Genomic DNA, 25,023 nt, shown 5'->3' on the forward strand with positions numbered 1-25,023 from the left:
AGAAACAGACCAAGCAAATTATTATTATTATTATTATTATTATTTTTATTATTATTATTATTATTTATGTTATTAAAGAGTCACATTTTCAATTCGGGATACTATGTTAATTAAATTGTCGAGACTATTTTCCAAGCACTTTTTTCGTACTGTTTAGGTTCAGTTTCAGAATAATTGTTTAAATCCACTAAAACGTATTGATAAAAGAAATATAAAATATGCCATACCCTGAAAGTTAAAAAGACGTAACACATCACAGCTTACTTAGAATATGTGTTTACTTTCTTAATGCACCCTATAAGGAGGATACTTTTCTGATAGATGCATATGTATTGAATGAGTTGTTTTCATATTGACACGCACGTGCTATCGTATATTTGTGTTTTGCACAAGTTTTTCACATTCTTGTCAAACTATGCATGTCAACAATGATCAAAAAACCCGCCATGCCTATAACGAATAAATTATTTTGCTAAGCATGGCAATAAAGATTGCCAGGTATGTTCATTAATATTCGTCACATCCACATCGACACGCTCGTGAAATTCGAGTTCAGCATACCCCTTAACCTGTAAACGTAACTTCCCCACTGAAACGATAAATAAATAAATAAATAAATAAATAAATAAATAAATAAATAAATCCCTTTAGGCCAAAATAATTTGAAAGTTTTAAAATAAATGAAAATACAAATGTAGGGAACTTGATACATCAACACTTTCCCCGGATATGATACCAGATGGCAACAATATGTTTAGCACCATAATTTATCAGATAAAATACCCATGGGTTATAAGAAGTTTGACCTGACATAAATCGTGACGATTTTTCGTTTCGTTTTCTCTAATTCATTGTATTGTCTGGCTTTTAAGACTTACTTTATCTAACATTCTATGTAGCTAAATCTTCAGTCGGCAAAGGAATTAAACTGGCTTTTCCATGTCAATGTTAATAAAGTATCGATTGAATGTGAAACTCATAGGACGTTTTCGCAAACTGCGGCCCACATAAAGCCCATCACGCTTCTTTATTTTCTTCCCTTTTCGTTTTTCCCGTATTTTCGTCAGTACATATTTAATGTGTCTTCGAGTAGGGGTGTTGTTATAGGTTTAGAAAGTATACCCGCAGAGTGTTATTTCATGCTAAATATCACTACATAAGCCTAACACTTTACTGGGAAAACCGAGAACGCAGCTATGATATCAAATCGACATGTGCAATCTTTCCACTTTATAGTGCAATCTGCTTAGGTGAGTAGTATAGATGAAAACTCGATACATGTTTCGTGTATTAAACTTCCTGTATCCATATACGAATGAATAAGGTACAGTGAGTGGTAATGAACACTGACTATCTTGAAACACACTGAGATACATGACAGTGTCCTTAACGTAGATTTTTTCTGCTTTTGTTGAAATTAGTTGAACATCAACTTTTTAAGAAAACCTTGGTGATCTCTTCTAATTTGTAGACATTCTATTTAGAATTTCATGAAGACTCGCAATGTTGAGGCATTGTGAATCTCAGTTGAATATATGTTTCAGATCATACACATATTATATTCTACTGTAATGAATCTCAGTTAATTTTGATCATTTTACTTGAGGTAATTGTGCAAACAGTTTATATGTTATCAACATAGCAGAACAGAACAAAACTTCATTTCAAAAAACGTCATCTACGAACAAACATAAGTGGTATACGAGCCAAACAAAACGATTAAAACTGTATTATACATAAAGTTATCATTGTGTAATATAAATAAGATAGTGAAAAACAAACAAAACAGAAAGATATAGATTTGTTGTTGTTATGGGTTGATAGGCTATATATGGCAGCCAGTCTAACTGGCGCAGGAAGATAGGGGAAATCTCCGAAATTTACCGCTGTCAAGCTTTCACATATACCAACACTGGTCCAGCCCGAGGTTCGATTGGGGTTAGATACCAGTGAACAATCGATCATTTATCAATACTTTTTGAGCTGTCAAGCCTAACGCATAACCTCATCTGGTACGTTCATGCGCATTGGACGTAGGGCAACTCGATTGACCTACATGTATTACATGAATAAAAAAAACCTGTCCTTATAGATCGTCGAAGATCGTAGTAAACAGTAACATGCCAGCTTGCGAATATTTGAGTTGAACAATACGTTTTCCTTAAGTACTTTTAAACAATAAACGGGTACCTGTTGCTTTGTGTTACTGCATACTTCCTCTCAACTTATCGTCCCCCCCCGCTCCGATAGTAACGAATCAATCAATAATAAACAAGTTAACTTGTATGACTAGCAGCTAACAAAGAACACAAAAGGACACATCACATATCAAACAATCATCAACGACATGCCTGTGATTTAAAATTTGAAAGTAGAATGAATGTAAGCCCTTTGTTTTTGACGTAACAAGTATGCCCCCATCCAATGTGAAACTAATTATATGTTTCAAAGATATGTGCAAACCTTGACGTTTTCGTGCGTGTATAGTCATGATGAGTCAACTGAATTACACTTAGATTTGTCAAAATAGTAATTCTGGTCACATAATAAAATCATCCACCCACCCCTCCCCTTTCAAAAATGAATCATCCATTATTGCATGTCCTATCCAGGACCGCTGACAGTTTAGGACCAGTTTCTGAGACCCACAACGGTTACGTTGTTTTCTGCTGTTTCAATTTCTAATTCATATAGGCCTACTGTACACACATTATGTATAACCAGAAAAATCAGATGATTCTAGGAACAAAATATACAAAATAGTTGGTATTGCTTTAGTCAGATTTATTACAAATGTTGCATATTTGCAACGAGTAAGCAACAATAAATATCTAGTAAAGCAGTAACTGAACTGTGCTATTCACTGCATTTCTTACTAATTTTGAAGTACTATGTTTATTAAAATAATATCTAAGACTTTTGCATATTCATTTCCTGAATTTGTATGTGCTGTAACGGTTATATCTTGTTGCGTCCACTACCACATGAAACATCAGACGGTAGGCCAACTACATGTGAATGTTGACCAAGCGTGGTCGGCTACACCAAGCTAACTGTGGATAATCATCTGCGTTGGATAAGGCAGCAGAATGTGCATATTCACCAGCACCCTACACCACCCTCGTTGTGAAGACAAAAGGCAATATATCAATCAAATGCATCCATATTTGTCTTTAGACTTCTCGACATCGCCCTGCTATTGTATTTAGACAGATATGATGGAGAGAGAGAGAGAGAGAGAGAGAGAGAGAGAGAGAGAGAGAGAGAGAGAGACAGAGACAGAGAGAGGTGACTGCGCAGCTTTAACTCTCTTAAAGCCAATTTTAAGCTCACTTAAAGAGAGTATTTCCTTCCCACGTCAGGTATTTGAAACTAGAGCACCCCCTCCGACCTACAGTGACTGAGCAGCACATTTCAGGATCATTTTGCTTTCCTCCATATCATAGGGTCTAACGAAAGGTGCCTGCTTCACCTTAATCAATCCTAGTTCACATAACATATATCGGTTATGAGTGAAACTCGCGCTGGCGAGAAAGAATAACTGACTGTTGTAGAAGCACGCTATACCTTCTTCTGCAGCAGTAGTATTATGGAAGACCGACCCGAAGCCACTGTCGGGTTTGCCATATATATCAAATCTTCTACAGGACATGAATGGCAGTCTGATTCACACGAGACACCCAATTTCGGGAAGACGGTAAGCAGTATTTCAAATGATAACCCTACTATCTGGAGAAAGACATACACTGGTGCACCCACCATAAACAACCCATATGAAATAAAGAACTAGTTATGTGGAGACTTGGAATATATTTTGGCAGACGAACCGAAATCAGACAGGCTCAGCATTCTTTGTTACTGTAATCCTAGCGTTGGCACAGTTCAGCTCACAACTGTACTGATCACCAACTTACGTGATAGCAGAATTTCGAACAGTTAATTATATCATATTGGTTTTCGAAAAACAAACAATTGCACTATATATTTAGAATTTGCAAACGGAAGACAGAGGGACAGTGGGTATTCACAGATGTTTAATAAAAACATATCACTTCGAATTATATTGTGATTATGGAATCGTAATGGATTTGATCGTCTCCTGCCAGTGTGTACATGTATGTGTGTATGTTTGTGTGTGTGTGTGTGTGTGTGTGTGTGTGTGTGTGTGCGTGTGCAGTTGGAGCTTTTTAACTATATGCCTTGTAACGCAAGTTAAGAGAATAAAGTCGGATTATACACCATGTGTCTTAACATCGATTTGCGATCAAATGGTCCATGCACTTTACTAGATTTGTTTTTGTTCATCTGGCATGCATATACTTATATATCTAAACGATTATCGAAGCGACGTTCGGAATTTTATGAAACCTTCATAACCTGTTAACATATGTTCAAATGCAAACATTTGGTGTAATATTAACTTATAACTCCAGTTGCTGTCATTTCTAGCTATCAATATTTCAATATTTCCCTTGATGATCCTACCCCGCGTGCCTAGCCCAGCTTTGAGATGAACGATATCCATACCGACTGTGCGAACGAAACAAACCCAATACGGATGCATACATACCACTAACATCTACACATATTTACATTTATGTACCATACCATCTCTTACCTATTATGATGTGGTATTGCAATACATGTCAGTTCATGTTTGCATTGTTGCCATGATAGTGACATTTGGAGGGACATAGTTATATTGACCTGTGATATGCATGACTTGTAAACGGGTCTGTACCTAAATTAGAATTTAGTATATATCAAAGTAAATATGCTATACATGTAGACGACAAGTTAGTTAGGCAGATAAGTAAAACTAGATTGGATATTTAACAGTGGTGTACATATGTAACTAGACGAATTTTTCGTTCTTCAAATCGGATGATTGAAGAATGGCGTGGGATTTTGAAGGGAATATGCTTGTGGTATGTAGTACATAACCGCTTTGTTTTAATTTTTACTGCAATACACAGTTTCAAACATTAATGCAACTATATTAATGCGTAATGTCTTGGTGGTGTATATAAAGTGGTACTTCCTACACCTTTAAAATCACCATGCTAATAACAAAAATGATTTTATAATATAGTAGTTTTGTAGTACATCCATCAAACGGTAAGCTAAGTATAAGGCACAACGGAATATATCATTTCCATGTTAAATGAATCCGATATAACATTTATTTTGACTAAGGGAAAAAGTGGGCAATCTGGAAATAAACATGCTGCGTATATATTACGTCTGTTGTTCTGAACAATTAATAATTGTATCATTTCTCTAGAATATATTAACACATGATAGGCTCCATGCAAGCTCAGCTGTACGATTCTCAGTACGCTATTTCTCTTACTCTTCGACAGTAAGGTAATTATTACTGATAGATTTCATATATTGTTTGAGGATGACCTCTAAACTATATTTTATCTAGAGATGCATACAGTAATAATTGTTTTGTTGTAAGAGAAAATGCGATTAAAATTTGACAAAAATGACCAGTGGCAGACGCTTGGTTCTGTATTTGAGATATTACGTGCAAATCAAACAGGGAGCTTGGTTCCTGGTTTGGAATATTTGCCAAAATCAAATAGCAGAAATATATCAACAGTTACGTTGTAAAAGGACAAACTCTTAATAATACAACATCTCTATATTTCTCATTACAAACGCATATGATAAACACGGGTCAACTGCAAATTACAAATGGGAACTTTCATGTTAGTAATCATTCACAATAGTATTTCTTTCATTATTTCGCTTTGGATCCATTTCTAGATAGCTGAGAAACAGACCAAGCAAATTATTATTATTATTATTATTATTATTTTTATTATTATTATTATTATTTATGTTATTAAAGAGTCACATTTTCAATTCGGGATACTATGTTAATTAAATTGTCAAGACTATTTTCCAAGCACTTTTTTCGTACTGTTTAGGTTCAGTTTCAGAATAATTGTTTAAATCCACTAAAACGTATTGATAAAAGAAATATAAAATATGCCATACCCTGAAAGTTAAAAAGACGTAACACATCACAGCTTACTTAGAATATGTGTTTACTTTCTTAATGCACCCTATAAGGAGGATACTTTTCTGATAGATGCATATGTATTGAATGAGTTGTTTTCATATTGACACGCACGTGCTATCGTATATTTGTGTTTTGCACAAGTTTTTCACATTCTTGTCAAACTATGCATGTCAACAATGATCAAAAAACCCGCCATGCCTAAATTATTTTGCTAAGCATGGCAATAAAGATTGCCAGGTATGTTCATTAATATTCGTCACATCCACATCGACACGCTCCTGAAATTCGAGTTCAGCATACCCCTAAACCTGTAAACGTAACTTCCCCACTGAAACGATAAATAAATAAATAAATAAATAAATAAATAAATAAAGAAATCCCTTTAGACCAAAATAATTTGAAAGTTTTAAAATAAATGAAAATACAAATGTAGGGAACTTGATACATCAACACTTTCCGCGGATATGATACCAGATGGCAACAATATGTTTAGCACCATAATTTATCAGATAAAATACCCATGGGTTATAAGAAGTTTGACTTGACATAAATCGTGACGATTTTTCGTTTCGTTTTCTCTAATTCATTGTATTGTCTGGCTTTTAAGACTTACTTTATCTAACATTCTATGTAGCTAAATCTTCAGTCGGCAAAGGAATTAAACTGGCTTTTCCATGTCAATGTTAATAAAGTATCGATTGAATGTGAAACTCATAGGACGTATTCGCAAACTGCGGCCCACATAAAGCCCATCATGCTTCATTATTTTCTTCCCTTTTCGTTTTTCCCGTATTTTCGTCAGTACATATTTAATGTGTCTTCGAGTAGGGGTGTTGTTATAGGTTTAGAAAGTATACCCGCAGAGTGTTATTTCATGCTAAATATCACTACATAAGCCTAACACTTTACTGGGAAAACCGAGAACGCAGCTATGATATCAAATCGACATGTGCAATCTTTCCACTTTATAGTGCAATCTGCTTAGGTGAGTAGTATAGATGAAAACTCGATACATGTTTCGTGTATTAAACTTCCTGTATCCATATACGAATGAATAAGGTACAGTGAGTGGTAATGAACACTGACTATCTTGAAACACACTGAGATACATGACAGTGTCCTTAACGTAGATTTTTTCTGCTTTTGTTGAAATTAGTTGAACATCAACTTTTTAAGAAAACCTTGGTGATCTCTTCTAATTTGTAGACATTCTATTTAGAATTTCATGAAGACTCGCAATGTTGAGGCATTGTGAATCTCAGTTGAATATATGTTTCAGATCATACACATATTATATTCTACTGTAATGAATCTCAGTTAATTTTGATCATTTTACTTGAGGTAATTGTGCAAACAGTTTATATGCTATCAACATAGCAGAACAGAACAAAACTTCATTTCAAAAAACGTCATTTACGAACAAACATAAGTGGTATACGAGCCAAACAAAACGATTAAAACTGTATTATACATAAAGTTATCATTGTGTAATATAAATAAGATAGTGAAAAACAAACAAAACAGAAAGATATAGATTTGTTGTTGTTATGGGTTGATAGGCTATATATGGCAGCCAGTCTAACTGGCGCAGGAAGATAGGGGAAATCTCCGAAATTTACCGCTGTCAAGCTTTCACATATACCAACACTGGTCCAGCCCGAGGTTCGATTGGGGTTAGATACCAGTGAACAATCGATCATTTATCAATACTTTTTGAGCTGTCAAGCCTAACGCATAACCTCATCTGGTACGTTCATGCGCATTGGACGTAGGGCAACTCGATTGACCTACATGTATTACATGAATAAAAAAAACCTGTCCTTATAGATCGTCGAAGATCGTAGTAAACAGTAACATGCCAGCTTGCGAATATTTGAGTTGAACAATACGTTTTCCTTAAGTACTTTTAAACAATAAACGGGTACCTGTTGCTTTGTGTTACTGCATACTTCCTCTCAACTTATCGTCCCCCCCCCCCGCTCCGATAGTAACGAATCAATCAATAATAAACAAGTTAACTTGTATGACTAGCAGCTAACAAAGAACACAAAAGGACACATCACATATCAAACAATCATCAACGACGTGCCTGTGATTTAAAATTTGAAAGTAGAATGGATGTAAGCCCTTTGTTTTTGACGTAACAAGTATGCCCCCATCCAATGTGAAACTAATTATATGTTTCAAAGATATGTGTAAACCTTGACGTTTTCGTGCGTGTATAGTCATGATGAGTCAACTGAATTACACTTAGATTTGTCAAAATAGTAATTCTGGTCACATAATAAAATCGTCCACCCACCCCTCCCCTTTCAAAAATGAATCATCCATTATTGCATGTCCTATCCAGGACCGCTGACAGTTTAGGACCAGTTTCTGAGACCCACAACGGTTACGTTGTCTTCTGCTGTTTCAATTTCTAATTCATATAGGCCTACTGTACACACATTATGTATAACCAGAAAAATCAGATGATTCTAGGAACAAAATATACAAAATAGTTGGTATTGCTTTAGTCAGATTTATTACAAATGTTGCATATTTGCAACGAGTAAGCAACAATAAATATCTAGTAAAGCAGTAACTGAACTGTGCTATTCACTGCATTTCTTACTAATTTTGAAGTACTATGTTTATTAAAATAATATCTAAGACTTTTGCATATTCATTTCCTGAATTTGTATGTGCTGTAACGGTTATATCTTGTTGCGTCCACTACCACATGAAACATCAGACGGTAGGCCAACTACATGTGAATGTTGACCAAGCGTGGTCGGCTACACCAAGCTAACTGTGGATAATCATCTGCGTTGGATAAGGCAGCAGAATGTGCATATTCACCAGCACCCTACACCACCCTCGTTGTGAAGACAAAAGGCAATATATCAATCAAATGCATCCATATTTGTCTTTAGACTTCTCGACATCGCCCTGCTATTGTATTTAGACAGATATGATGGAGAGAGAGAGAGAGAGAGAGACAGAGACAGAGAGAGGTGACTGCGCATCTTTAACTCTCTTAAAGCCAATTTTAAGCTCACTTAAAGAGAGTATTTCCTTCCCACGTCAGGTATTTGAAACTAGAGCACCCCCTCCGACCTACAGTGACTGAGCAGCACATTTCAGGATCATTTTGCTTTCCTCCATATCATAGGGTCTAACGAAAGGTGCCTGCTTCACCTTAATCAATCCTAGTTCACATAACATATATCGGTTATGAGTGAAACTCGCGCTGGCGAGAAAGAATAACTGACTGCTGTAGGAGCACGCTATACCTTCTTCTGCAGCAGTAGTATTATGGAAGACCGACCCGAAGCCACTGTCGGGTTTGCCATATATATCAAATCTTCTACAGGACATGAATGGCAGTCTGATTCACACGAGACACCCAATTTCGGGAAGACGGTAAGCAGTATTTCAAATGATAACCCTACTATCTGGAGAAAGACATACACTGGTGCACCCACCATAAACAACCCATATGAAATAAAGAACTAGTTATGTGGAGACTTGGAATATATTTTGGCAGACGAACCGAAATCAGACAGGCTCAGCATTCTTTGTTACTGTAATCCTAGCGTTGGCACAGTTCAGCTCACAACTGTACTGATCACCAACTTACGTGATAGCAGAATTTCGAACAGTTAATTATATCATATTGGTTTTCGAAAAACAAACAATTGCACTATATATTTAGAATTTGCAAACGGAAGACAGAGGGACAGTGGGTATTCACAGATGTTTAATAAAAACATATCACTTCGAATTATATTGTGATTATGGAATCGTAATGGATTTGATCGTCTCCTGCCAGTGTGTACATGTATGTGTGTATGTTTGTGTGTGTGTGTGTGTGTGTGTGTGTGTGTGCGTGTGCAGTTGGAGCTTTTTAACTATATGCCTTGTAACGCAAGTTAAGAGAATAAAGTCGGATTATACACCATGTGTCTTAACATCGATTTGCGATCAAATGGTCCATGCACTTTACTAGATTTGTTTTTGTTCATCTGGCATGCATATACTTATATATCTAAACGATTATCGAAGCGACGTTCGGAATTTTATGAAACCTTCATAACCTGTTAACATATGTTCAAATGCAAACATTTGGTGTAATATTAACTTATAACTCCAGTTGCTGTCATTTCTAGCTATCAATATTTCAATATTTCCCTTGATGATCCTACCCCGCGTGCCTAGCCCAGCTTTGAGATGAACGATATCCATACCGACTGTGCGAACGAAACAAACCCAATACGGATGCATACATACCACTAACATCTACACATATTTACATGTATGTACCATACCATCTCTTACCTATTACGATGTGGTATTGCAATACATGTCAGTTCATGTTTGCATTGTTGCCATGATAGTGACATTTGGAGGGACATAGTTATATTGACCTGTGATATGCATGACTTGTAAACGGGTCTGTACCTAAATTAGAATTTAGTATATATCAAAGTAAATATGCTATACATGTAGACGACAAGTTAGTTAGGCAGATAAGTAAAACTAGATTGGATATTTAACAGTGGTGTACATATGTAACTAGACGAATTTTTCGTTCTTCAAATCGGATGATTGAAGAATGGCGTGGGATTTTGAAGGGAATATGCTTGTGGTATGTAGTACATAACCGCTTTGTTTTAATTTTTACTGCAATACACAGTTTCAAACATTAATGCAACTATATTAATGCGTAATGTCTTGGTGGTGTATATAAAGTGGTACTTCCTACACCTTTAAAATCACCATGCTAATAACAAAAATGATTTTATAATATAGTAGTTTTGTAGTACATCCATCAAACGGTAAGCTAAGTATAAGGCACAACGGAATATATCATTTCCATGTTAAATGAATCCGATATAACATTTATTTTGACTAAGGGAAAAAGTGGGCAATCTGGAAATAAACATGCTGCGTATATATTACGTCTGTTGTTCTGAACAATTAATAATTGTATCATTTCTCTAGAATATATTAACACATGATAGGCTCCATGCAAGCTCAACTGTACGATTCTCAGTACGCTATTTCTCTTACTCTTCGACAGTAAGGTAATTATTACTGATAGATTTCATATATTGTTTGAGGATGACCTCTAAACTATATTTTATCTAGAGATGCATACAGTAATAATTGTTTTGTTGTAAGAGAAAATGCGATTAAAATTTGACAAAAATGACCAGTGGCAGACGTTTGGTTCTGTATTTGAGATATTACGTGCAAATCAAACAGGGAGCTTGGTTCCTGGTTTGGAATATTTGCCAAAATCAAATAGCAGAAATATATCAACAGTTATGTTGTAAAAGGACAAACTCTTAATAATACAACATCTCTATATTTCTCATTACAAACGCATATGATAAACACGGGTCAACTGCAAATTACAAATGGGAACTTTCATGTTAGTAATCATTCACAATAGCATTTCTTTCATTATTTCGCTTTGGATCCATTTCTAGATAGCTGAGAAACAGACCAAGCAAATTATTATTATTATTATTATTATTATTTTTATTATTATTGTTATTATTTATGTTATTAAAGAGTCACATTTTGAATTCGGGATACTATGTTAATTAAATTGTCAAGACTATTTTTCAAGCACATTTTTCGTACTGTTTAGGTTCAGTTTCAGAATAATTGTTTAAATCCACTAAAACGTATTGATAAAAGAAATATAAAATATGCCATACCCTGAAAGTTAAAAAGACGTAACACATCACAGCTTACTTAGAATATGTGTTTACTTTCTTAATGCACCCTATAAGGAGGATACTTTTCTGATAGATGCGTATGTATTGAATGAGTTGTTTTCATATTGACACGCACGTGCTATCGTATATTTGTGTTTTGCACAAGTTTTTCACATTCTTGTCAAACTATGCATGTCAACAATGATCAAAAAACCCGCCATGCCTAAAACGAATAAATTATTTTGCTAAGCATGGCAATAAAGATTGCCAGGTATGTTCATTAATATTCGTCACATCCACATCGACACGCTCCTGAAATTCGAGTTCAGCATACCCCTAAACCTGTAAACGTAACTTCCCCACTGAAACGATAAATAAATAAATAAATAAATAAATAAATAAATAAATAAATAAATAAATAAATAAATCCCTTTAGACCAAAATAATTTGAAAGTTTTAAAATAAATGAAAATACAAATGTAGGGAACTTGATACATCAACACTTTCCGCGGATATGATACCAGATGGCAACAATATGTTTAGCACCATAATTTATCAGATAAAATACCCATGGGTTATAAGAAGTTTGACCTGACATAAATCGTGACGATTTTTCGTTTCGTTTTCTCTAATTCATTGTATTGTCTGGCTTTTAAGACTTACTTTATCTAACATTCTATGTAGCTAAATCTTCAGTCGGCAAAGGAATTAAACTGGCTTTTCCATGTCAATGTTAATAAAGTATCGATTGAATGTGAAACTCATAGGACGTATTCGCAAACTGCGGCCCACATAAAGCCCATCACGCTTCTTTATTTTCTTCCCTTTTCGTTTTTCCCGTATTTTCGTCAGTACATATTTAATGTGTCTTCGAGTAGGGGTGTTGTTATAGGTTTAGAAAGTATACCCGCAGAGTGTTATTTCATGCTAAATATCACTACATAAGCCTAACACTTTACTGGGAAAACCGAGAACGCAGCTATGATATCAAATCGACATGTGCAATCTTTTCACTTTATATTGCAATCTGCTTAGGTGAGTAGTATAGATGAAAAATCGATACATGTTTCGTGTATTAAACTTCCTGTATCCATATACGAATGAATAAGGTACAGTGAGTGGTAATGAACACTGACTATCTTGAAACACACTGAGATACATGACAGTGTCCTTAACGTAGATTTTTTCTGCTTTTGTTGAAATTAGTTGAACATCAACTTTTTAAGAAAACCTTGGTGATCTCTTCTAATTTGTAGACATTCTATTTAGAATTTCATGAAGACTCGCAATGTTGAGGCATTGTGAATCTCAGTTGAATATATGTTTCAGATCATACACATATTATATTATACTGTAATGAATCTCAGTTAATTTTGATCATTTTACTTGAGGTAATTGTGCAAACAGTTTATATGTTATCAACATAGCAGAACAGAACAAAACTTCATTTCAAAAAACGTCATCTACGAACAAACATAAGTGGTATACGAGCCAAACAAAACGATTAAAACTGTATTATACATAAAGTTATCATTGTGTAATATAAATAAGATAGTGAAAAACAAACAAAACAGAAAGATATAGATTTGTTGTTGTTATGGGTTGATAGGCTATATATGGCAGCCAGTCTAACTGGCGCAGGAAGATAGGGGAAATCTCCGAAATTTACCGCTGTCAAGCTTTCACATATACCAACACTGGTCCAGCCCGAGGTTCGATTGGGGTTAGATACCAGTGAACAATCGATCATTTATCAATACTTTTTGAGCTGTCAAGCCTAACGCATAACCTCATCTGGTACGTTCATGTGCATTGGACGTAGGGCAACTCGATTGACCTACATGTATTACATGAATAAAAAAAAACCTGTCATTATAGATCGTCGAAGATCGTAGTAAACAGTAACATGCCAGCTTGCGAATATTTGAGTTGAACAATACGTTTTCCTTAAGTACTTTTAAACAATAAACGGGTACCTGTTGCTTTGTGTTACTGCATACTTCCTCTCAACTTATCGTCCCTCCCCGCTCCGATAGTAACGAATCAATCAATAATAAACAAGTTAACTTGTATGACTAGCAGCTAACAAAGAACACAAAAGGACACATCACATATCAAACAATCATCAACGACATGCCTGTGATTTAAAATTTGAAAGTAGAATGAATGTAAGCCCTTTGTTTTTGACGTAACAAGTATGCCCCCATCCAATGTGAAACTAATTATATGTTTCAAAGATATGTGTAAACCTTGACGTTTTCGTGCGTGTATAGTCATGATGAGTCAACTGAATTACACTTAGATTTGTCAAAATAGTAATTCTGGTCACATAATAAAATCGTCCACCCACCCCTCCCCTTTCAAAAATGAATCATCCATTATTGCATGTCCTATCCAGGACCGCTGACAGTTTAGGACCAGTTTCTGAGACCCACAACGGTTACGTTGTCTTCTGCTGTTTCAATTTCTAATTCATATAGGCCTACTGTACACACATTATGTATAACCAGAAAAATCAGATGATTCTAGGAACAAAATATACAAAATAGTTGGTATTGCTTTAGTCAGATTTATTACAAATGTTGCATATTCGCAACGAGTAAGCAACAATAAATATCTAGTAAAGCAGTAACTGAACTGTGCTATTCACTGCATTTCTTACTAATTTTGAAGTACTATGTTTATTAAAATAATATCTAAGACTTTTGCATATTCATTTCCTGAATGTGTATGTGCTGTAACGGTTATATCTTGTTGCGTCCACTACCACATGAAACATCAGACGGTAGGCCAACTACATGTGAATGTTGACCAAGCGTGGTCGGCTACACCAAGCTAACTGTGGATAATCATCTGCGTTGGATAAGGCAGCAGAATGTGCATATTCACCAGCACCCTACACCACCCTCGTTGTGAAGACAAAAGGCAATATATCAATCAAATGCATCCATATTTGTCTTTAGACTTCTCGACATCGCCCTGCTATTGTATTTAGACAGATATGATGGAGAGAGAGAGAGAGAGAGAGCGACAGAGACAGAGAGAGGTGACTGCGCAGCTTTAACTCTCTTAAAGCCAATTTTAAGCTCACTTAAAGAGAGTATTTCCTTCCCACGTCAGGTATTTGAAACTAGAGCACCCCCTCCGACCTACAGTGACTGAGCAGCACATTTCAGGATCATTTTGCTTTCCTCCATATCATAGGGTCTAACGAAAGGTGCCTGCTTCACCTTAATCAATCCTAGTTCACATAACATATATCGGTTATGAGTGAAACTCGCGCTGGCGAGAAAGAATAACTGACTGGTGTAGGAGCACGCTATACCTTCTTCTGCAGCAGTAGTATTATGGAAGACCGACCCGAAGCCACTGTCGGGTTTGCCATATATATCAAATCTTCTACAGGACATGAATGGCAGTCTGATTCACACGAGACACCCAATTTCGGGAAGACGGTAAGCAGTATTTCAAATGATAACCCTACTATCTGGAGAAAGACATACACTGGTGCACCCACCATAAACAACCCATATGAAATAAAGAACTAGTTATGTGGAGACTTGGAATATATTTTGGCAGACGAACCGAAATCAGACAGGCTCAGCATTCTTTGTTACTGTAATCCTAGCGTTGGCACAGTTCAGCTCACAACTGTACTGATCACCAACTTACGTGATAGCAGAATTTCGAACAGTTAATTATATCATAATTGGTTTTCGAAAAACAAACAATTGCACTATATATTTAGAATTTGCAAACGGAAGACAGAGGGACAGTGGGTATTCACAGATGTTTAATAAAAACATATCACTTCGAATTATATTGTGATTATGGAATCGTAATGGATTTGATCGTCTCCTGCCAGTGTGTACATGTATGTGTGTATGTTTGTGTGTGTGTGTGTGTGTGTGTGTGTGTGTGCGTGTGCAGTTGGAGCTTTTTAACTATATGCCTTGTAACGCAAGTTAAGAGAATAAAGTCGGATTATACACCATGTGTCTTAACATCGATTTGCGATCAAATGGTCCATGCACTTTACTAGATTTGTTTTTGTTCATCTGGCATGCATATACTTATATATCTAAACGATTATCGAAGCGACGTTCGGAATTTTATGAAACCTTCATAACCTGTTAACATATGTTCAAATGCAAACATTTGGTGTAATATTAACTTATAACTCCAGTTGCTGTCATTTCTAGCTATCAATATTTCAATATTTCCCTTGATGATCCTACCCCGCGTGCCTAGCCCAGCTTTGAGATGAACGATATCCATACCGACTGTGCGAACGAAACAAACCCAATACGGATGCATACATACCACTAACATCTACACATATTTACATTTATGTACCATACCATCTCTTACCTATTACGATGTGGTATTGCAATACATGTCAGTTCATGTTTGCATTGTTGCCATGATAGTGACATTTGGAGGGACATAGTTATATTGACCTGTGATATGCATGACTTGTAAACGGGTCTGTACCTAAATTAGAATTTAGTATATATCAAAGTAAATATGCTATACATGTAGACGACAAGTTAGTTAGGCAGATAAGTAAAACTAGATTGGATATTTAACAGTGGTGTACATATGTAACTAGACGAATTTTTCGTTCTTCAAATCGGATGATTGAAGAATGGCGTGGGATTTTGAAGGGAATATGCTTGTGGTATGTAGTACATAACCGCTTTGTTTTAATTTTTACTGCAATACACAGTTTCAAACATTAATGCAACTGTATTAATGCGTAATGTCTTGGTGGTGTATATAAAGTGGTACTTCCTACACCTTTAAAATCACCATGCTAATAACAAAAATGATTTTATAATATAGTAGTTTTGTAGTACATCCATCAAACGGTAAGCTAAGTATAAGGCACAACGGAATATATCATTTCCATGTTAAATGAATCCGATATAACATTTATTTTGACTAAGGGAAAAAGTGGGCAATCTGGAAATAAACATGCTGCGTATATATTACGTCTGTTGTTCTGAACAATTAATAATTGTATCATTTCTCTAGAATATATTAACACATGATAGGCTCCATGCAAGCTCAACTGTACGATTCTCAGTACGCTATTTCTCTTACTCTTCGACAGTAAGGTAATTATTACTGATAGATTTCATATATTGTTTGAGGATGACCTCTAAACTATATTTTATCTAGAGATGCATACAGTAATAATTGTTTTGTTGTAAGAGAAAATGCGATTAAAATTTGACAAAAATGACCAGTGGCAGACGCTTGGTTCTGTATTTGAGATATTACGTGCAAATCAAACAGGGAGCTTGGTTCCTGGTTTGGAATATTTGCCAAAATCAAATAGCAGAAATATATCAACAGTTATGTTGTAAAAGGACAAACTCTTAATAATACAACATCTCTATATTTCTCATTACAAACGCATATGATAAACACGGGTCAACTGCAAATTACAAATGGGAACTTTCATGTTAGTAATCATTCACAATAGCATTTCTTTCATTATTTCGCTTTGGATCCATTTCTAGATAGCTGAGAAACAGACCAAGCAAATTATTATTATTATTATTATTATTATTATTATTATTATTTTTATTATTATTATTATTATTTATGTTATTAAAGAGTCACATTTTCAATTCGGGATACTATGTTAATTAAATTGTCAAGACTATTTTCCAAGCACTTTTTTCGTACTGTTTAGGTTCAGTTTCAGAATAATTGTTTAAATCCACTAAAACGTATTGATAAAAGAAATATAAAATATGCCATACCCTGAAAGTTAAAAAGACGTAACACATAACAGCTTACTTAGAATATGTGTTTACTTTCTTAATGCACCCTATAAGGAGGATACTTTTCTGATAGATGCATATGTATTGAATGAGTTGTTTTCATATTGACACGCACGTGCTATCGTATATTTGTGTTTTGCACAAGTTTTTCACATTCTTGTCAAACTATGCATGTCAACAATGATCAAAAAACCCGCCATGCCTAAAACGAATAAATTATTTTGCTAAGCATGGCAATAAAGATTGCCAGGTATGTTCATTAATATTCGTCACATCCACATCGACACGCTCCTGAAATTCGAGTTCAGCATACCCCTAAACCTGTAAACGTAACTTCCCCACTGAAACGATAAATAAATAAATAAATAAATAAATAAATAAATAAATAAATAAATAAATCCCTTTAGACCAAAATAATTTGAAAGTTTTAAAATAAATGAAAATACAAATGTAGGGAACTTGATACATGAACACTTTCCCCGGATATGATACCAGATGGCAACAATATGTTTAGCACCATAATTTATCAGATAAAATACCCATGGGTTATAAGAAGTTTGACCTGACATAAATCGTGACGATTTTTCGTTTCGTTTTCTCTAATTCATTGTATTGTCTGGCTTTTAAGACTTACTTTATCTAACATTCTATGTAGCTAAATCTTCAGTCGGCAAAGGAATTAAACTGGCTTTTCCATGTCAATGTTAATAAAGTATCGATTGAATGTGAAACTCATAGGACGTATTCGCAAACTGCGGCCCACATAAAGCCCATCACGCTTCTTTATTTTCTTCCCTTTTCGTTTTTCCCGTATTTTCGTCAGTACATATTTAATGTGTCTTCGAGTAGGGGTGTTGTTATAGGTTTAGAAAGTATACCCGCAGAGTGTTATTTCATGCTAAATATCACTACATAAGCCTAACACTTTACTGGGAAAACCGAGAACGCAGCTATGATATCAAATCGACATGTGCAATCTTTCCACTTTATAGTGCAATCTGCTTAGGTGAGTAGTATAGATGAATACTCGATACATGTTTCGTGTATTAAACTTCCTGTATCCATATACGAATGAATAAGGTACAGTGAGTGGTAATGAACACTGACTATCTTGAAACACACTGAGATACATGACAGTGTCCTTAACGTAGATTTTTTCTGCTTTTGTTGAAATTAGTTGAACATCAACTTTTTAAGAAAACCTTGGTGATCTCTTCTAATTTGTAGACATTCTATTTAGAATTTCATGAAGACTCGCAATGTTGAGGCATTGTGAATCTCAGTTGAATATATGTTTCAGATCATACACATATTATATTCTACTGTAATGAATCTCAGTTAATTTTGATCATTTTACTTGAGGTAATTGTGCAAACAGTTTATATGCTATCAACATAGCAGAACAGAACATAACTTCATTTCAAAAAACGTCATTTACGAACAAACATAAGTGGTATACGAGCCAAACAAAACGATTAAAACTGTATTATACATAAAGTTATCATTGTGTAATATAAATAAGATAGTGAAAAACAAACAAAACAGAAAGATATAGATTTGTTGTTGTTATGGGTTGATAGGCTATATATGGCAGCCAGTCTAACTGGCGCAGGAAGATAAGGGAAATCTCCGAAATTTACCGCTGTCAAGCTTTCACATATACCAACACTGGTCCAGCCCGAGGTTCGATTGGGGTTAGATACCAGTGAACAATCGATCATTTATCAATACTTTTTGAGCTGTCAAGCCTAACGCATAACCTCATCTGGTACGTTCATGCGCATTGGACGTAGGGCAACTCGATTGACCTACATGTATTACATGAATAAAAAAAACCTGTCATTATAGATCGTCGAAGATCGTAGTAAACAGTAACATGCCAGCTTGCGAATATTTGAGTTGAACAATACGTTTTCCTTAAGTACTTTTAAACAATAAACGGGTACCTGTTGCTTTGTGTTACTGCATACTTACTCTCAACTTATCGTCCCCCCCCCCCCGCTCCGATAGTAACGAATCAATCAATAATAAACAAGTTAACTTGTATGACTAGCAGCTAACAAAGAACACAAAAGGACACATCACATATCAAACAATCATCAACGACATGCCTGTGATTTAAAATTTGAAAGTAGAATGAATGTAAGCCCTTTGTTTTTGACGTAACAAGTATGCCCCCATCCAATGTGAAACTAATTATATGTTTCAAAGATATGTGTAAACCTTGACGTTTTCGTGCGTGTATAGTCATGATGAGTCAACTGAATTACACTTAGATTTGTCAAAATAGTAATTCTGGTCACATAATAAAATCATCCACCCACCCCTCCCCTTTCAAAAATGAATCATCCATTATTGCATGTCCTATCCAGGACCGCTGACAGTTTAGGACCAGTTTCTGAGACCCACAACGGTTACGTTGTCTTCTGCTGTTTCAATTTCTAATTCATATAGGCCTACTGTACACACATTATGTATAACCAGAAAAATCAGATGATTCTAGGAACAAAATATACAAAATATTTGGTATTGCTTTAGTCAGATTTATTACAAATGTTGCATATTTGCAACGAGTAAGCAACAATAAATATCTAGTAAAGCAGTAACTGAACTGTGCTATTCACTGCATTTCTTACTAATTTTGAAGTACTATGTTTATTAAAATAATATCTAAGACTTTTGCATATTCATTTCCTGAATTTGTATGTGCTGTAACGGTTATATCTTGTTGCGTCCACTACCACATGAAACATCAGACGGTAGGCCAACTACATGTGAATGTTGACCAAGCGTGGTCGGCTACACCAAGCTAACTGTGGATAATCATCTGCGTTGGATAAGGCAGCAGAATGTGCATATTCACCAGCACCCTACACCACCCTCGTTGTGAAGACAAAAGGCAATATATCAATCAAATGCATCCATATTTGTCTTTAGACTTCTCGACATCGCCCTGCTATTGTATTTAGACAGATATGATGGAGAGAGAGAGAGAGAGAGAGCGACAGAGACAGAGAGAGGTGACTGCGCAGCTTTAACTCTCTTAAAGCCAATTTTAAGCTCACTTAAAGAGAGTATTTCCTTCCCACGTCAGGTATTTGAAACTAGAGCACCCCCTCCGACCTACAGTGACTGAGCAGCACATTTCAGGATCATTTTGCTTTCCTCCATATCATAGGGTCTAACGAAAGGTGCCTGCTTCACCTTAATCAATCCTAGTTCACATAACATATATCGGTTATGAGTGAAACTCGCGCTGGCGAGAAAGAATAACTGACTGGTGTAGGAGCACGCTATACCTTCTTCTGCAGCAGTAGTATTATGGAAGACCGACCCGAAGCCACTGTCGGGTTTGCCATATATATCAAATCTTCTACAGGACATGAATGGCAGTCTGATTCACACGAGACACCCAATTTCGGGAAGACGGTAAGCAGTATTTCAAATGATAACCCTACTATCTGGAGAAAGACATACACTGGTGCACCCACCATAAACAACCCATATGAAATAAAGAACTAGTTATGTGGAGACTTGGAATATATTTTGGCAGACGAACCGAAATCAGACAGGCTCAGCATTCTTTGTTACTGTAATCCTAGCGTTGGCACAGTTCAGCTCACAACTGTACTGATCACCAACTTACGTGATAGCAGAATTTCGAACAGTTAATTATATCATATTGGTTTTCGAAAAACAAACAATTGCACTATATATTTAGAATTTGCAAACGGAAGACAGAGGGACAGTGGGTATTCACAGATGTTTAATAAAAACATATCACTTCGAATTATATTGTGATTATGGAATCGTAATGGATTTGATCGTCTCCTGCCAGTGTGTACATGTATGTGTGTATGTTTGTGTGTGTGTGTGTGTGTGTGTGTGTGTGTGTGTGTGTGTGTGTGCGTGTGCAGTTGGAGCTTTTTAACTATATGCCTTGTAACGCAAGTTAAGAGAATAAAGTCGGATTATACACCATGTGTCTTAACATCGATTTGCGATCAAATGGTCCATGCACTTTACTAGATTTGTTTTTGTTCATCTGGCATGCATATACTTATATATCTAAACGATTATCGAAGCGACGTTCGGAATTTTATGAAACCTTCATAACCTGTTAACATATGTTCAAATGCAAACATTTGGTGTAATATTAACTTATAACTCCAGTTGCTGTCATTTCTAGCTATCAATATTTCAATATTTCCCTTGATGATCCTACCCCGCGTGCCTAGCCCAGCTTTGAGATGAACGATATCCATACCGACTGTGCGAACGAAACAAACCCAATACGGATGCATACATACCACTAACATCTACACATATTTACATTTATGTACCATACCATCTCTTACCTATTACGATGTGGTATTGCAATACATGTCAGTTCATGTTTGCATTGTTGCCATGATAGTGACATTTGGAGGGACATAGTTATATTGACCTGTGATATGCATGACTTGTAAACGGGTCTGTACCTAAATTAGAATTTAGTATATATCAAAGTAAATATGCTATACATGTAGACGACAAGTTAGTTAGGCAGATAAGTAAAACTAGATTGGATATTTAACAGTGGTGTACATATGTAACTAGACGAATTTTTCGTTCTTCAAATCGGATGATTGAAGAATGGCGTGGGATTTTGAAGGGAATATGCTTGTGGTATGTAGTACATAACCGCTTTGTTTTAATTTTTACTGCAATACACAGTTTCAAACATTAATGCAACTGTATTAATGCGTAATGTCTTGGTGGTGTATATAAAGTGGTACTTCCTACACCTTTAAAATCACCATGCTAATAACAAAAATGATTTTATAATATAGTAGTTTTGTAGTACATCCATCAAACGGTAAGCTAAGTATAAGGCACAACGGAATATATCATTTCCATGTTAAATGAATCCGATATAACATTTATTTTGACTAAGGGAAAAAGTGGGCAATCTGGAAATAAACATGCTGCGTATATATTACGTCTGTTGTTCTGAACAATTAATAATTGTATCATTTCTCTAGAATATATTAACACATGATAGGCTCCATGCAAGCTCAACTGTACGATTCTCAGTACGCTATTTCTCTTACTCTTCGACAGTAAGGTAATTATTACTGATAGATTTCATATATTGTTTGAGGATGACCTCTAAACTATATTTTATCTAGAGATGCATACAGTAATAATTGTTTTGTTGTAAGAGAAAATGCGATTAAAATTTGACAAAAATGACCAGTGGCAGACGCTTGGTTCTGTATTTGAGATATTACGTGCAAATCAAACAGGGAGCTTGGTTCCTGGTTTGGAATATTTGCCAAAATCAAATAGCAGAAATATATCAACAGTTATGTTGTAAAAGGACAAACTCTTAATAATACAACATCTCTATATTTCTCATTACAAACGCATATGATAAACACGGGTCAACTGCAAATTACAAATGGGAACTTTCATGTTAGTAATCATTCACAATAGCATTTCTTTCATTATTTCGCTTTGGATCCATTTCTAGATAGCTGAGAAACAGACCAAGCAAATTATTATTATTATTATTATTATTATTATTATTTTTATTATTATTATTATTATTTATGTTATTAAAGAGTCACATTTTCAATTCGGGATACTATGTTAATTAAATTGTCAAGACTATTTTCCAAGCACTTTTTTCGTACTGTTTAGGTTCAGTTTCAGAATAATTGTTTAAATCCACTAAAACGTATTGATAAAAGAAATATAAAATATGCCATACCCTGAAAGTTAAAAAGACGTAACACATAACAGCTTACTTAGAATATGTGTTTACTTTCTTAATGCACCCTATAAGGAGGATACTTTTCTGATAGATGCATATGTATTGAATGAGTTGTTTTCATATTGACACGCACGTGCTATCGTATATTTGTGTTTTGCACAAGTTTTTCACATTCTTGTCAAACTATGCATGTCAACAATGATCAAAAAACCCGCCATGCCTAAAACGAATAAATTATTTTGCTAAGCATGGCAATAAAGATTGCCAGGTATGTTCATTAATATTCGTCACATCCACATCGACACGCTCCTGAAATTCGAGTTCAGCATACCCCTTAACCTGTAAACGTAACTTCCCCACTGAAACGATAAATAAATAAATAAATAAATAAATAAATAAATAAATAAATAAATAAATAAATCCCTTTAGACCAAAATAATTTGAAAGTTTTAAAATAAATGAAAATACAAATGTAGGGAACTTGATACATGAACACTTTCCCCGGATATGATACCAGATGGCAACAATATGTTTAGCACCATAATTTATCAGATAAAATACCCATGGGTTATAAGAAGTTTGACCTGACATAAATCGTGACGATTTTTCGTTTCGTTTTCTCTAATTCATTGTATTGTCTGGCTTTTAAGACTTACTTTATCTAACATTCTATGTAGCTAAATCTTCAGTCGGCAAAGGAATTAAACTGGCTTTTCCATGTCAATGTTAATAAAGTATCGATTGAATGTGAAACTCATAGGACGTATTCGCAAACTGCGGCCCACATAAAGCCCATCACGCTTCTTTATTTTCTTCCCTTTTCGTTTTTCCCGTATTTTCGTCAGTACATATTTAATGTGTCTTCGAGTAGGGGTGTTGTTATAGGTTTAGAAAGTATACCCGCAGAGTGTTATTTCATGCTAAATATCACTACATAAGCCTAACACTTTACTGGGAAAACCGAGAACGCAGCTATGATATCAAATCGACATGTGCAATCTTTCCACTTTATAGTGCAATCTGCTTAGGTGAGTAGTATAGATGAATACTCGATACATGTTTCGTGTATTAAACTTCCTGTATCCATATACGAATGAATAAGGTACAGTGAGTGGTAATGAACACTGACTATCTTGAAACACACTGAGATACATGACAGTGTCCTTAACGTAGATTTTTTCTGCTTTTGTTGAAATTAGTTGAACATCAACTTTTTAAGAAAACCTTGGTGATCTCTTCTAATTTGTAGACATTCTATTTAGAATTTCATGAAGACTCGCAATGTTGAGGCATTGTGAATCTCAGTTGAATATATGTTTCAGATCATACACATATTATATTCTACTGTAATGAATCTCAGTTAATTTTGATCATTTTACTTGAGGTAATTGTGCAAACAGTTTATATGCTATCAACATAGCAGAACAGAACATAACTTCATTTCAAAAAACGTCATTTACGAACAAACATAAGTGGTATACGAGCCAAACAAAACGATTAAAACTGTATTATACATAAAGTTATCATTGTGTAATATAAATAAGATAGTGAAAAACAAACAAAACAGAAAGATATAGATTTGTTGTTGTTATGGGTTGATAGGCTATATATGGCAGCCAGTCTAACTGGCGCAGGAAGATAAGGGAAATCTCCGAAATTTACCGCTGTCAAGCTTTCACATATACCAACACTGGTCCAGCCCGAGGTTCGATTGGGGTTAGATAC

Source organism: Sinohyriopsis cumingii, unplaced genomic scaffold (genome assembly GCF_028554795.1).
Source record: "Sinohyriopsis cumingii isolate HCF-2022 unplaced genomic scaffold, ASM2855479v2 utg000360l, whole genome shotgun sequence".
In the NCBI taxonomy this organism is placed as follows: Eukaryota; Metazoa; Mollusca; class Bivalvia; order Unionida; family Unionidae; genus Sinohyriopsis; species Sinohyriopsis cumingii.